The following is an 11,396-nucleotide window of genomic DNA, read 5'->3' on the forward strand; positions in this document are numbered from 1 at the left end:
GAATGGGAGATTTTACATGTTTGTTTTCATCTGTTCATTTCTTTTCATACTCGCTGATGGTTCAATGGACACGGGTGTTATAGTTTGCAACCTATGTTTTGGCGAATTTAAGCATCACAGAAGAATTAACCTACCATTTATAAAGTAAGCAGACTGGCATATCAGCAGCACTTACGGAGGTCACTGGATGTCATTTAGCAACCCAAACTACCTCAGTAAGACTATACAATACATAGACCGTTCATGGACAATTCTGGATAGAACCTTTAAAGTTTGTCCCAAGGAGACAAGCCAAAGAATTTAAAAAGGATTTAACATGTTTAACCTATTTGAGCCAAATATGAAACTACACTTTGTGACCTAACTGTCATGTTATTTATTTTTATTTCATTGTTGAGATATTTGCTTAGGAATAAATTTTTAAAAGCCATGGAGTTACACTTTGTGGTTTTTCATGAAATCAATGTAATCAATGTGATTAAAGATGCAATTAATTGTGTGACTAATCACAGAAAGTGTGCCAATCGATTAACAGCTCTAATTAGTACACAGTCTACCATTTTAAAATCACACACATTATGAATATTTTAATGAGTCCTGATATTTCCACTCTGCCCAGTTACTGATTATCAAGTATTTAATGTGCACCAAACTGGCAAAGCAAAAATGTCAAACTCGTGTTAACATTAATGATATTTATCATGTCTGGCCAAGTTCTCATCTATATAGGTCAAGCATCAATCAGAATTAGAGAAGTGTCTGAGTCAGAAAATATCAAAACTGCCAGAATGTGACCAAATTATTGCTTAGTACTGATAAAGAATATTTACTTAATTTTTTTAAAAAAAGTTTTTGCTTATTATTCAGTTATCCATCCAGGTGTTCAATAATGCATAAACACAATACTAAGTAGTATGTTACTATATTAATATATTACCATGTATTTCTTTATATTATTCCGAATAGCTCAATATGAATAATTTAGTAACATCTGTACAAATGATATCAAATGTGTATAGTTATAAAAAATGAGGAATTGGGAGTCTGGGGAGTGACAAAAAGTTCTTACTTTTATTATTATTATTATTATTATTATTATTATTATTATTATTATTATTATATTTTGATATAATAATCTCAAAACATAAAGTATTATAAATCAAAATGAGAATTAAACCAAGTTTAAGGAAAGAAAGAAATATCAAGCCGCAGAAAAAAATAAAACTATGAAATAATAAAAAATAAATGAATATAAAATTAATTATAACATTTTAATTTATACCTTATATAAATTATACTAAGTAAATTTATTAATTTTACAATAAAGAAAGAAAGAACGAAAGAAAGAAAGAAAGAAGATAATGAAGGAAGGAACAAAGGAAGGGAGAACAAAACAAAAGAAAAAAAAATTATGAAATTAATCATGAATGGAAATTATTTGAAATTAATATGAAATAAATACAAAAATGTAATTTATATAGTATAATTTAAATGTAACTCTTTAAATTATACTAAATAAATATATAAAATTACAGTAAAAAGAAAGAAGATAAAAAGGATGGAAGGAAGGAAGGAAGGAAAGAAAAGGGGAGAATGTACTCTATTCTATTCTATTCCGTTTCTTTTTAATGAAATTCTATTATATATAGACAGATAGACAGGCAGACAGACAGAGCCAGATAGACAGACATAAATAGATAGATAGATAGATAGATAGATAGATAGATAGACAGATAGACAGACAGATAGACAGATAGACAGATAGATGGGTTGAGTTGTGAGGATGATAAAGAGGTGTTTTTTTTGGGAGTGGTCACATGGAAGGAGATTCTGGCTTCATATCACTGGCAGTGAAACACTCACATGAGGTGTGCAGTTAAATTTCTATTTGTTGTCATGGAAACTGCCAGTGTGAATTGTCTGGTGGAAAAAAAAAAAGAAGGTGGTGGAGAGGAGGGGAAGAGAGGAGGAGAAGAGAGGAGGGGTCAGATGCTAAATCTCTTTGGGGGAATCCCTTTCCTCTAGTTGAAATATCAGGGATGTTTATTCTGTTGAAACACAGAGCACCGAGGGCAAGAACACGCCTCGTCACTATCTAACATAAACACTGTTTTTTTAATGGCTATTTAATCGGAAGAGTGATTTCTCTCGAAGCCAGATATTTGCATGAACCGTGTTTAGCAGGTGTGCAAATTGCTTTCTGTGAAAGACTGGAGGCATGTCATTAGCGATTAGTGTGATTAATTTCTATTTGTGAGTTTAGACTCATTAGTCATGTACACATGACGCAGATATTAAAAAATAGTCATGAAGTCACAAAGTGAGACATAGTTCAAGTGATACTGTATAGAAACCTCTTTAAATACATTTAACCCTTTCTTCGAGGGTTCTTAGGCTACACAAACCCTGACTGTGCTCATTCCTTGCTCTCATAACTACAGACATTTTACTATTGCCTTCACTGTACTTACTGAATAATTCATAACACTCACTGAATAATCTGTTTTAAAGCTAATAACTGAAAAATAATAAGGGCTCTGCGGAGGTTCAAAACTGATTTAATCAGTTTACATCAAACATTTCGAACTAATTTAGATCTAAATGCCTTTGTGGAGGGAGGAAAGCAAACATACTGGCAGGGAAATTAGAGGGGTCACTCACATCTCCCATGATGCTTTGCAGGAGTGATATATTACAGTGTCAGGTTGTGTCAATCATCTGCTGGGGATCTTTCCATTCACTGGTTTGCCCTTTGGATTGTACAATGCACCGGATCTCTCTCTCTCACTCTCCTTTTCTCTCTTTGTCTCTCTCCTTAACACGCACACACACACACACAGTCTTATTATCCTTGTGAGAGCCTTCCAATAATGCTATGCCTGCACCTAAATCTAACCTCTAACCTTGTGGTAGAGGCCAACTGTCAGATAGTTCTTTCCTTGTGTGGATCCAGGGATCCATTTGGTCCACACCAAGATATCAAGACATAAAAGCTCTCTCTCTCGCTTTCTCTCTCTCTCTCTCACACACACACACACACACACACACACACACACACACTTTCAAAGGCTTCTGCCAGTCATGCAGGCCCGGAACTGACACTAAGCAGCGGGAGGCGGTCCGATATTTTCAGCTGTGACATATTTGACCTCTCAGTGGCCTCATCAGTCTCAGTGGGAACTGTGTGTGTGTGTGTGTGTGTGTGTGTGTGTGTGTGTGTGTGCGCGCGCGCATCAGGTGATGTTTTTGGTATAGAAACTTGGCTGTTGACAAATGTACACTTTTGTGTGGATTGTAATATTCCCAGGCTGAGTGCATCTTATTTACAGTGCACAACTTCCAATGACTGAGGTGGGCATTGTGGGTTAGTGGTTAGCACCTTGCACCTCCAGGGCTAGGAGTTCATATCCCGCCACCATCCTGTGTTGGTGGAGTTTGCATGTTCTCCACGTGCTTCGGGGGTTTCCTCTGGGTACTCCGATTTTCTCCCCCAGTCCAAAGACATGCGTTGCAGGTGAATTAACATTCCCAAATTGTCCGTAGTGTGTGACTGTGTGTGTGTGATTGTGTCCTGTGATCGGTTGGCACCCCGTCCAGGGTGTCCCCACCTCGAGTTCCCTCCAGGCTCCACGCAACCCTGTGCAGAATAAGCGGTATGGAAAATGGATAGATGGACATGCAAGGCATAGCATTTGGCAACTGAGCAGCACATCATGATCTTAAATGTAAAGGTTACAATCTAGCTTAGTTAATTAATCTGGGTAATCAAACAGATTGCTGTAAACGACATCTAGCAAAGTGGACATAATGAAATATCATGTCTTCTGTTTGTATCTTCTTTGCTGCACCTTTCGTAATTAAAATATCTACTGTACTATGCATTTCTTTTGACTGCACGCACAGCTAAATGAAAGTTGACGTGTAAAGAGTTGCTTGGGGTTGTACAGCATCTAATAATTATTTATGCATTAGACCACATGTAGGAGGTTTAAAGTCTAGTCTGCATTAGTTTCCCAGGTCCTTTACACAATTCTGAAATCTAGACCCAATTATAGGCTGTTTTCCAGGTTGCAGTGCTAAACTCATCCATGTTCAGCAAAAGCGAATGCACTCTCAAAATGTCAAACACCCCAAATCCGTTCTCAGATACAATATCCACGGTAATATTACACGCGGACTCAAATTTGGTTATTGTTGTAATGCACCTGTGACATGACATGAATAATAATTAAACTGCCTATGAGATCAAAACCAGTGTTCCAAAATGTTTCAGAGATACAGTCCCTTCTGAAAGTATTGGAAGGCTAATTCTGTTGTTTTTGCTATACATTGAAGACATTTGGGTTCGAGATCAAAAGATTCATTTGAGCTGACAGCTTTCATTTCCTGATTTTTTACATTCGACATTTCCACATTTCAAATCGTTGTATTGGCTATGCACAATGCGTATGCAATGGCTCTGATAGATTTTCCCTTTTTTCTCAGCTTCAAAATGGCTTGTTTTTCTCCCATAGACAGCTCTCTGATCTTCATGTTGGCTTATCTTTTTTTTAACAACAAATGCAGTCTTCACAGGTGAAACCTAAGGCTGAAACCAAGAGTAGACATGCCGAGCTATTTGTTCTGATCAATTTACAATCAATTTAATAGAGTACACTGGGAGCAAGAAACGTGTTCCAATATTTTTGATCACTTGAAAAAATGTGTGGGTTCCAACAAAAGGTGCCGTGTTCTAAGTTGTTTAAATGCATCTAGATGTAAATATCGGGAACTGAATGCTGAAATTCTGATCTATAATCTCACACCCAAACGTCTTCAATGTATAGCGAAAACAATAGAATTAGCCTTGCTGTTCCAATACTTTCAGAAGGAACTGTATTGTTCAATTTCATTTTATTTGTATAGTGCTTTTAACAAAAGATACTGTGACAAGGCAGCTTTACAGAAATGCTGATGTAGATTTAGATCCCTGATGAGCAAGCAAAAGGCGACGGTGATGAGGGAAAACTCTCTGAGACAACATGAGAGGAACCAGACTCTAAAGAGAACGCATCTTCATCAGGGTGACACTGGATAGTGCGATTATAAATCTTTACAGTATTATCATTTTAGTGTTTTGTTCCATAACTGGGAATCATTTATGGGAGCATTTTTGGATGAGATATCCTGTACTATGGGATGTGTACTGAATAAGCATCCAATCAGATCTCTCTACCACACACATGTCCAGCCCCAGAAATAAACCCTAGAAACTCCATGCCCCATAATCAAACTGCATATAGTAGTAGATATGGCTGATATACTGTAGTAAGCAGTTTGTGGTCAATGTGTGAGAGAGTGAGCAGGTGAATATTCAGAGTTATCTAGACATATTAGCATGTGTGTGTTTGTGATGGTTTTCCAGAAAGCTTGTTCCTGAATACAGTTTATTTCATTGACTCGTGTGTTAAAATGGCACTCTTTGCCTCCTCCCTTGCGTGAAGCCTGAAATACCTGCAACAATGCTCCAGTGAAATCTGGATACCGATCCCCGCGTCTCGGTAAAGTTGGCAGGTGTACACAAATGCGGCAGTACACCGCTGAAAACAAACTCGCTTCGAGCTCCGGTTGCAGATTTAGCCACTGTTGACTTTCTTTAGATTTGGCTTGAGGTGTGGCATAGCTCAAATGAAAAATGATAAGCACAATTAAACGATCCCTCCCCTCTTCGAGCTTCCTGCACCCTATCGTTTGTAAATTGGCATCTCTTTTTCTTTTGCAGTGCTAATTTCTCTCATAAATTTGGACAAACTAGCTATAATAGGGTGTTTTCTGGTTCTAAAACAGGGGAATTTTAAAGATGGGCTGTGTGTGTGTGTGTGTGAAGCTGTGGAACGTTAAACTGCCTAATACCGTATTACACTGTGCCATCTTCCTCTGAGGATCTGTCAGCTCGACTCATCTCTTTCTCTCTCTCTCGTTCTCTCTCTCCCTCTTCTCCCTGTGTGGCTGAGCACCTCGGAGTCATGCGTCACATCATTCAGCTGAGAGAAAGAGAGAGAGAGAGAGAGAGAGAGAGAGAGAGAATATGTCTCACTTTTTTATAGGATAGGAGTTGCTCTCTTTTAGCCTCTCACTGCTGGAATACCGATTCATTCATCTAGGAGTGAACACACACACACACACACACACACACACACACACTCAATCTGTGGTGTTTTAAGGTTCCACCATATTGCACACGAAGACAGTATAGACAAATCCTTCTCCTTTTTTCACTGATTTACATTTACATTACATTTCACTGATCTTACATTGTTTGTTTTTTTTTTTTGTGTGTGTGTGTGTGTGTGTGTGTGTGTGTGTGTGTGGTAATCCCTGTGCACAACAGTAAAGTGATTAAAACCTGTTTTCATTGACTATACAAGCATGAACCAGAGACACGCTCCCCGTTGTTCTCCCCGAGAAGAAATGAGAACCTCCTTCTAAAAATAGCACGACCTTTTTTTTATCGTTTGTGTTTCTTCGTCTTCCCCATTGACAGCATGAATCCGTTTGCAAGGAAACAAAAGGCATTCCTCCAGTTGGAGAGGCATAGACTTCGCCTGCAAGCCCTGGCGTAGCATAAAACGAGCGCTGATAAATTTAGCCGACTTACGTAACCCTTCCTCAGTCAGAATCATATTGATGAGGCAGAAAAGGATATTTATTTCATTCTGCACAGCTCCCATGCTAATGAATTGTTTCTAGAACCTTAAGAGTGTCACACATGGCTGACTGAATGACAGGCGGAGCACGACGAGGAGCTGAGCCTGGAACTGGGCTTGGCTAAGCCTAGATTCTCACGCTGCCTTTCTAATGAACAGGATTGCCTGCTGAGAGATGCTTGACGCTACAGAATGCTTTTGGATAATAATAAACACACACACACACACACACATAACACAAAAACAATGCTCTTTTGTGTTGCAATCACTGTTCGGTAGCACATTAGTTTTTATACCTCGGTGACTTGTTGAGTATTTATTTCCACCAGGAGGAACCCAGCGAGAGTGTGAGTTTGTTGTGTATCACAAGACATGCAAATAGCACAATTCTCCCCACTACAAATAGAGCAGCAGCCAAACATTTTTAATGAGAAAATTTCCTTTCCAAATTTTGTTTGCAGTACTGCAGCAGAGAGCACTTGGTGTACGACACCTAGCATGCTGGGTTGAGACTAGTAATAAAACATTCTGCAACTGAACGTTCATGTTAAAGAGCACGCTGGAAGGTTAGTGAGCTTTTATCCTGCAGTAGTTGGCACCATGCCGATCTGCCTCAGAGCATGCAAATATCACTTTCCTGTTTACAACGGATGAATCTTCAGCCTCCTTTAATCCACATTCGTGAGGCGGTCTGGGAAAACCCATCAGATATTGCTGATGCTGAATTCTGAAAAATTCACAAAAACTGAGTTTTCTGTCAATATATATTTGCTTTGCATCTCCGAGGTTTGGGGGTTAGAATCCCATCTCTGCTCTGTGCATGTGGAGTTTGCATGTTCTTCCCATGCTTTTGGGGGCTTCCTCTGGGTACTCCTGTTTCCTCCCCCAGTCCAAAGACATGTATTGGAGGCTGATTGCCATTTCCAAATTGTTCGTAGTGTGTGAATGTGTGGGTGTGTGTGATTGTGCCCTGCAATGGATTGGCACCCTGTCCAGGGAGTACCCCGCCTTGTGCCCCAAGTTCCCTGGGATAGGTTCCAGGCTCCCCCGTGACGCTGTGGAGGTTACATGGTACAGAAAATGGTTGGATGTGGAAATGTTTTTATTTGGATTACTTAATAATTTTGTTGTGGCCTTGTCTACCTGCAAAGATCAAAGGTTGGCTAAAGAGCAAATGGAGATATAAATACAGTCAGTCTGGCTAAAGATATCTCAACCTTGTTAGCCAAGTGTGAAGTATGATTTCCTCGCAATTTGATCATGTTTTTGGATAGCACTGTGTCATAGTGAAATGGACATAAGCCTAATCAATTCATTTTGTACTCAGGTGCTGACTCTTAAAATGTCCATGACGCTCATCTTAAACAAGTTAAAATACCTTGAATGTGTCTATAATCTATAAGATTCAACCATAAACCAAATATAAGATTATTAAACATACTCTTTATGGCCAATAGTTTGTGGACCTGACCATCACATCCATCCTGTTCTAGATTTACACAAGAGCATTAGTGAGGCACTGATGTTGGGTGAGGAGGCCTGGCACATATTCCAGTTCATCCTTAAGGTGATCAGTGGGGTTGAGATCAGGGCTCTGTGCAGGACACTCGAGTTCTTATACACTAATCTTGTCAAACCATGTCTTCCTGGACTTAGCTTTGTGCACAGGGGCATTGTCATGCATTGTCACAGGTTTGGGCTTCTTAATCCCAGTGAAGGAAATTGTAATACTACCATACAAAAAGACACTCTACATGGCATATCATTGCAGGAATCAGGATCTAAATACACTTCCCAGAACTCAGCGCAGCCTACAAACATGGCCACTACAACACCCAGACTCTATGACATTCACACTTAACAGATTACTGACTATACACACCTGGATACTATTACTTTCACAACACACTCGCAGCATAAAAAAGTATACACTCTATGTCCTTTTGTACCAGTCATTACCAAGCCTTTTGACATTGTGACAGTCTTTTTGGTTTGATCTAGTTTCTGGTATTCACGTTTTGCTCGTGTGAACTAGTTAATGTTAAAACCATTGAGTACCTGCACTTGAGTCCGCAACTGATTCCTGACACTAGACAGTTGTGTGCTTCCAACTTTGTGGCAACAGTTTGGAAAAGGTCAACATATTTGAGTGATGGCCATATAGTGTATTTCTAGATATTTCTACTAATTTCCCAGTTTTTCTTATTCTAATGGCAGATCAATTCAAGCTTGGAATTACTAAAAAAAAATGTCTAGAAATAGGTTAAATAATCTTTATATATATATATATATATATATATATATATATATATATATGATGACGACATTTTGTGCGCTTTCAAGTCATAATGCTACACAGAGAAGAGCACTTACACACTTTGTACAGATGACAGTAAGCGAATGTTTAAATGAACAATATAACAATTTAGTGGACAAAACTGAACTAAGTGAATTAATCAGCGATAATTTCCACACCAATGTTAGAGTTGACGAAGATCAGTTGAGGGAAGAGACGGCTTGTGTTTAAAATATTGTGAGTGATTTCTATCCTCAGGTGATGAGACAGAGACCGATGTGGATGATGCTGACAATGAAAGTGAACTCATTTCCCATTTTTAAACTTATAACTCTGTTAAATGTGGCAGTAATGTTGTATAAGTAGATTAGGTTATAAATGTACAGGAAGGCAGGGCATCTTTCGGTGGAATTGGATATGAAATTTTTTAATGCGATTTTCTCCATTTGCACTTTTGGAGGACTTTAAAATGCTAGAATTTCAGCTTGATATACATGCAAAAGAGAAACATATTTCAGTTCAGGAAATCCTGTCATTTTCAGATTTATACTGTATATATAGTAGAAAATGTCCAAATTTGACCATGTGAAAGGTATTCCCAGGCTGTCATACATACATCGCACCAATATGTCTCTGTGCCTCTAAACCATTCCCAACCATATCAGCTTTCCCCCAGTGCACATGTGGAATGTGTATATCACCCATTTTCACTAGTGGTCAGAGAGTTCAAAGTGCTGCAAGTAGTAGACTGTTTCTTCTAATCCGATTTCTTTCCCTCACCTATACTGCCTCTTATTTATAATATTCATGAATCCAAAAGCAATTGATTTGTGATGATAAAGTGGGTTTGTGCTATTTAGGGAAGCAGGCCAGAAAAAAAAAGGAAGAAGAGAGTCAATAAGGTCTAACAGGGCCAATGCAATTGAATGAAACTGTCTAGCAGACAGAATTATACATTATCCAGCTCTAAAGTTTCTCCTTAAAGCTTGCTCAAAACATTTTCAAAAGTTCTAGGATATTATCGGTCAAGCAGAGAATTGCGGATTTCCTGCTTTGGCAAATAACGGTGTTAATTCATTTAACATCGCATCATTTGTCTGAAAACTAGAAGTGATAAAAGTCCTGAAACCTACTTTCAAGAAAGATCATGTAACTGTTCATGAACGGCTGAAGTCTTTCTTTTTTTTTCCATTTATCAGCTGTAATAATGTCTTATGAAGTTTTGATAAATTAGGAACACAAGAAGACTGTTATAGAAAAATAATCAACGACAAGGTAGTGTGATACTGCTCAGTTTACCATCCATCATGTGACCATGCCTAAGTTGCTTATTTTCTTATAAAAGCATGTCATGAGGTGTTTTATTCCACTGGTACCACAGCAATTTGCCATCCATCCATCCATCCATCCATTTTCTGTACCGCATATCCTACTCAGTGTTGTGGGGGAGCCTGGAGCCTATCCCAGGGAGCTCGGGGCACAAGGCAGGAGACATCCTGGACAGGGTGCCAACCCATTGCAGGGCACAGTCGCGCACACATTCACACACTATGGACAACTTGGAAATGCCAATCAGCATACAACGCATGTCTTTGAACTGGGGGAGGAAACTGGAGTACCTGGAAGAAACCCCTGAAGCACGGGAAGAACTTTCAAGCTCCGCACACAGAGGGCGGAGGCGGGATTCAAAACCCTCAACCCCGGAAGTGTGAGGCAAACATGCTATATTGTACTTTGTGTAAACATATCACATTGTACTTTTTATCCGTTTACACGTACATCCATGAGACATGCCCAAAAGAGTTTGTTCCTATTATCACTTGTTATAGCAGCTATAAACAATCCCTCATTCCCTCAGCAGCCTTTTTCTTTTTTCTCTCTCTTGAATTTAATAAGACCAAACCCGAATGTCTGAAAACTTACTGTATTTTAAAAACAATGCAGACCCCTTCAATAAATGTTAAATAAAACCTCACCATGTCCATGATTGTATCTTTTCACATTAAATGATGTGGCGCATCCATCGTACAAGTCCATGTGAATGAATTGTTGCTATAGAAACGATAACATATTAGAAGGAGTGCATTAATATAATCAACAACTTCTGACCAATCAGATTTCAGATTTCAGAATTGTGGTATACATACCTATAACAGTGTGTATAATGCTTTATAAATTCATTATAACATGTTATATTCATATTAGATATGGCCTTCCCAGAAAGTGTCACTGTCATTTTCTTTTCTTAGGTACTGTATGTGCATGTTGCTAATAAATAGTTCACAACAATGTATTCACTTTACACTCACGAAAAGTCTGTTTGTTTCTTGTCTTACAGTTGCAATCAAAATTATTCAACCTCCCATTGCAAATCAGGTTTACTGTCAGAATTTACAGACTTTCAGCTGTTTGTA

The 11,396-nt window shown here is 38.5% G+C and overlaps 1 long non-coding RNA gene across 1 annotated transcript; it reads right to left on the bottom strand.

The window, feature by feature from the left end:
- Positions 1–721: 721 nt before the first annotated feature.
- On the bottom strand, positions 722–11,018 carry LOC128603112 (uncharacterized). The gene is made up of 3 exons (XR_008384970.1): positions 10,959–11,018; positions 5,893–6,023; positions 722–3,637 (listed from the first exon to the last, which is right to left on the bottom strand). It is a non-coding gene; the product is annotated as an uncharacterized LOC128603112 (long non-coding RNA).
- Between the last annotated feature and the right edge of the window lie 378 nt (positions 11,019–11,396).

The sequence above is a fragment of the Ictalurus furcatus genome, chromosome 27 (genome assembly GCF_023375685.1).
Source record: "Ictalurus furcatus strain D&B chromosome 27, Billie_1.0, whole genome shotgun sequence".
Taxonomy (NCBI): domain Eukaryota; kingdom Metazoa; phylum Chordata; class Actinopteri; order Siluriformes; family Ictaluridae; genus Ictalurus; species Ictalurus furcatus.